Consider the following 6,000-nt stretch of genomic DNA (forward strand, 5'->3'; position numbering starts at 1 on the left):
TGAAATCGTGATTGATTGAAACTCAACGAACAAACGTCAATTTGTGGGTTGATATCATAGTTAGCAAGTTCTAATTCAAATTCTATCCGATACGAAAAAAATTGACTTTCTAAAATTCAATAGGAAAAAAAATCGCCAATATTCATTTCATCTTACACTATTTGCGAATATAAATCTTACACTATTATTAATAATTTATTTTTTTTAAATTTTGAATAATCTAAATTAACAATTTAATTATATTATATAAGTTGCAAATAAAATTAGACATTGAAATTAGTAGTAACCATTTTTTTTCAATGGAAGTGAATGAGATACAATGAGGAGAACAAACTTTTTAACATTAAAAAATGAAACCCTTAAAATTGTAAGTTGGTCAATCAAAAGATAGTAACTAATATTGTAGTTTTTAATGATAAATATTTAGGCAATTTGGTAATTAATAAAATAAAATAAAAATAAAAAATCATCAAATTAGAACTATCAAGAATCATCAAATTAGAATTCTTGTTTTTTTCCTAATTGTTCAAATAGAAGTGAATGAGATATTGGAATTAGTAGAAACAATTCTTCTTGGTCAATCAAAAGATAATAACTAATGCTGTAATTTTTAATGATAAATATTTAGACAATTTCCTAATTACTAACTGAATAAAATATAGATAAAAAACCATTAAATTAGAACTATCAAGAATCATCCAATTAGAACTATCTTGCTATTTTCCTAATTGTATCAAAAGATAGTAACTAATGCTTTAGTTTTTAAAAATGAATATTTATACAGTTTCCTACTTACTAACTAAATAAAATATAGATAAAAAATATTAAATTAGAACTATCAAGAATCATCAAATTAGAGCTATCTTGCTTTTTTCTTAATTGTTTAAAAGATTTAGAAACCGTATTATATTTTCATTACAAATTTCTTATAAAAAAAAATTAAATTACAACCAATTTTATTATGAGTAAATAATTCCAATTATATTACTCACTAGTCAAAGAATTACAGGAAAAAGATTAAAATTAAAAAAAAAAAGCAAAAAAATATCTGAAAATAAGAAAATAAAATAAAATAAAAACAAAAAACAAAAAATCATTTTCTTGTGAAAATAAAATTTAATATGGAAACTATTTATTTAGTTTTTATACTTATTCTTGAGAAAAAAATTTATTTTTAATATAAAATTAAACAAACAATATAAAAATTAATAACAAGTCAAATTTACTAACACATCAAAAATAACTGTGATATAATTAGAACTATGAATTTTTTAAACAGTATTGCAGAACAAACCGGGAGAAATAAGTTTCAACAGTTCAATATTTTTAAACATTTATATAAACAGAATTACGTTCAACCGTTCAATATCTACAACTGCATGTCGAAACTAAGGCACAAAAAATGGAGTAAGAACGACTTCTTGAAAAACACAAACACAAATCATAGAAAATTTTAAAAATAAATTTGGGAGACTGATATGTCTGAACCGAATTTCAGCGTATTAATGGCCGAAGCGGACCGAATTGCCGAATTTTCGAATTCTTCAGCCCGATTTTGGTAACTGTAACTTGATATTGCAGCCTCTGCTGATAGAGGGCCGAGGAAAATACAACTTCTCAGCAGACAACAGTAAAACTTGCAACGCTACCAGCAACCAATGTTCGCCCTACATTCTACCAGTGAAACCTGGAAAGACTGCCTGCGGACCGCCAGCGTAGCTTCTTTATTGACCCTCAATTTCTTTAGATCCGGGACATCATGTGGGTAAATGTTAGGCCTCTGGCCTAATGTGTCATGGTAAGGGTTTGATTCGATCGCCTTATTTTGCATTGAAAATTTTACTTTCAAGACTACAGGGTTTTGTTTGTCGACCACAATTGAAGTTGTAGTTATAAGGTTGCAATTATAATGATATTAATATATAGATAGATAAATGATGATTTATATAGTTTAGTTGGTGTTTTATGTGTACTAGATAGCTGGCGTTTGGAATCAGCCTTCATCAGTTCTACAAGAAACTGTGCCTTCATCAGTTCTGCGCAGTCGCAACAGAAGTTGTGGTATTTCAGTTTAACTTAACGTTGTCTTCACGTTAATTGTTTGAGAGAGTAACATCACATTTTATGTTTGGCTTCTATATAGATTGCAGGTGAAGAGAAAGCTATTCATTTGACAAACACGATTAAAAAAAATAGCTTAATAATGGGATAAAGGGAATTATACAATGGAAAATTCTTTCTATTTTTATTTATACTATTGGCATTCAATACTTCTGCATTGTACATATTGATGAAGTTTGTTTCTAGGTGAAACGGCAGAGGAAATTATGTTTATCATTTTGGGTGAATCATATAAATGATAAAGACACTTAATCAATAACTTATTATTTACCAGAAAACTTTAGCAATAGCAAAACCAAATAAATAGAAGAAACAATGTTGCAAGGCGAGGAGGGAGAGGAGGGCTTGCGTTGTACACATTTGAATAAAAAGATACCATCAATTGATTTGAGTGTTAGAAACTTCCAACAATGTTTTCCATTGGGCCTTACATTTACATTTTTATTGTAGAGCATATATTAATTGCTTTGGTGTTTCAATTTCCTCGTTTATTTTTTAATGTAAGATCATTTTTATTGTAGAGCATATATTAATTGCTTTGGTGTTTCAATTTCCTCGTTTATTTTTAATGTAAAATCATTTTTATTGTAGTGCATATATTAATTAATTTGATGTTTCGATTTTGTCGTTTATTTTTTAATGTAAAAATCATATAAATTGATCACCATATAATTAATGGGAAGCACATTATGTTTTTGATGATTCAACTTGCAGACTGATCACAGGAAAATGGTTTCAATGAATAAGAATAGAGAAAGTTGTATAATTAAATTGGGTGGAAAATAATGTTCTTAATCTCGAATCCCTTTTGTTTATAGTGGATCAATATTTAACATAATTTTATATGGGGTAACAATTATTGAAACGAAGGAATCCCTTCTCCGGTTGAATATTTAATATAGTTTAATTTCCACATAGGGTTAGAGGTAATATTTTAATATTGCTTAAAGTAAAATTAATATTTATTAATATTATTTTATTGATATCAATATGCTTAATTAAATTAATATTTATTAATATAAATATTGTTAATTATTTTAATAATTCATTTATATTTTATTTATTGTTAATTAACGTATTAAATAATTAACTAATTCATTAAATAATTTATCAAATAATTAACTAATTAATTATTAATAATTAATAACTCACCTTTATTTCATTCATTAAACAATTAATAAACTTTTTATGTAATTATTATGTTATGCTTAAGTTATTTACTATGATTTGGAATTATAATTAGGTCTCCATATGAGCACAAAACATCATTCTCAGTTGTTTTTTTTTTTTTTTTTAATGGAAATCAACCATAGGCAATCATGTTTATTTTATGGTTTATAAACCCAATGTAATAATAAACCGATGGGATAAAAATTATAAACCCAAGGTATATAAATCTTAAATCTTGGGTTTATTATTCACTTGGGTTTCTAATATCAGTCTCTTGGGTTTATTAATCTAAGGGTTAATATTATTAGGGTTTAATATTATTCACATAGGTTTATTGTCCCTTATGTTTTTAGTATTAACCCTAGGTTTATTATTCCCTTGGTTGACCATGGTCTAACATCGCATTGTAACAAAATATTGTCTCAATATGAAAATCAATGATTGCCTCAACCATGGTCCAATGTCTCATTATGACAAAGACTGTTTCAATATGATAATCATGACCAACCATGGTCAATCATGGTCAACCTTGGTCAACCATGTTCAACCATGTTTTCCAAAATCCAATATGGTCATCCATGTTTTCCAAAATCCAATATGGTCATCCATGATCAATCATGGTCAACCGTAGTCAAACGTCACATTGTGTCAAATGTTGTCTTGATATGAAAATAAACCATGGTTAAGCATGGCCAACCATGGTCCAACATTGCATTGTGACAAGGATTGCCTCAATATGAAAATAAACCATGGCTAACCATGTTTATTTTAGTGTTTATAGTATAGACTCAACTAAAGGCACTACTTCACTTGTATATATATCCATTTTTTAGTTTGAATGGTGTAATTGAATGGATAAAAATATAAAATCAAATCATTTGTTCATGCTTTGATCTTCCAACTACAAAGTAATTAATATGGTCACTTTCTCAGAAATGTTGTCTCAATATGAAAATCAACCTTGGTGAACCATGGTCAATCAAATTCAACCATGGTCACATTGTGACAAATATTGTCTCTTGGTTTAATGTCACATTGCGACAACATGGTCACCCATGGTGAACCATGGTGCAATGTCGCATTGTGACAAAGATTGTCCCAATATGAAAATCAACCATGGTTAACCATTTTCCAACATGGCATTGTCAGAAAGGTTGTCTCAATATGAAAATCAATCATGGTCAACCATAGTTTAACGTCACATTCTGATAAAGATTTTGTCAATAAGAAAATCAATCGTGGTCAACCATGGTCAACCATGTTTATTTTAGGGTTTATAATATTTATCTTAGGGTTTGTATATCTTGGGCTTATAATATTAATCCCTTGGGTTTAATATTATTCCTTAGGTTTATAGTACCTTGAGGTTTTAGAATTAGTCCCTTGGGTTTATCAATCTAAGGGTTTATATTCCTAGGGTATAATATTATGGTTTATAATATCAATCCTAGGGTTTAATATAAATCTCTTAGGTTTATAATCATGGTCAACCATGTGCAACCATGGTGCAGTGTGACATTGAGACAAAGTTTGGCTCAATATTAAAATCAACCATCGTCAAATTTTGTATTGTCACAAAGTTTGTCTCAATATCAAAACCAACCATGGTAAAACATTGTCAAGCATGTTTAGTTTAGGGTTTATGGTAGTTATGTTAGGGTTTATATACCTAGGGTTTATAATATTAATCTCTTGGGTTTAATCTAACTCCCTTGGGTTTATAATCCCTTTGGTTTTTATTGTTAATCCCTTGTGCTGGTGAGGTGCAATGTCACAGTGTGAGAAAGATTGTCTTGACATTAAAATCAATCATGGTAAACATGGTACAATGTCGCATTGTGACAAGGATTGTCTCAATATCAAAATCAACCATGGTCAACCATGTTCCAACGTTGCATTCTGAAAAATATTGTCTCAATATGGAAACTAACGATGGCCAACCATGGTGAATAACCATGGTCACATTGTGACAAAGACTGCTTCTTGGTCCAATCAACCATGTTCCAACATTGCATTCTGAAAAAGATTGTCTCAATATGGAAACAACCCATGGCCAACCATGGTGAATAACCATGGTCACATTGTGACAAAGATTGTTCCTTGGTCCAACATCACATTATGACAACCATGGCCATCCATGGTCAACCATGTTCCAATGTCACATTCTAACAAAGATTGTTTCAATATGAAAATCAACCATGGTCAACCATGGTCGAGCTTGATCATACATAGTTGGCCATGGTCAACCATGGTCAACCATGGCCCAATGTCGTATTGTGACAAATATTGTCTCAATATAAAAATCAACCATGGTCCAGCGTTGCATTGTCACAAATATTTTGTCTCTATTGAAATCAACTGTGGTCAACCATGTTCAACCATGTTTATTTTAGGGTTTATAATATTTATCTTAGGGTTTATATACCTTGGGTTTATAAACCATGGTCAAGCATGGTCCAATGTCACATTGTGACGAAGTTTGTCTCAATATGAAAATGAACCATGATCAAAGATGGTGCAACGTAACATTCTGACAAAGATTGTCTTGACAATAAAATCAATCATGGTCAACCATGGTTCAATGTTGCATTGTGACAAGGATTGTCTCAATATGAAAATCAACGATGTTCAACCTTGTTCCAACATTGGATTCTAAAAAAGATTCTCTTAATATGAAAATCAACCATGGTCAATAAACATGCTCACATT

The sequence above is a fragment of the Pinus tabuliformis genome, chromosome 3_1, assembly GCF_031772625.1.
Source record: "Pinus tabuliformis cultivar Carrire ecotype Pingquan chromosome 3_1, CPIR1, whole genome shotgun sequence".
Classification (NCBI taxonomy): Eukaryota; Viridiplantae; Streptophyta; class Pinopsida; order Pinales; family Pinaceae; genus Pinus; species Pinus tabuliformis.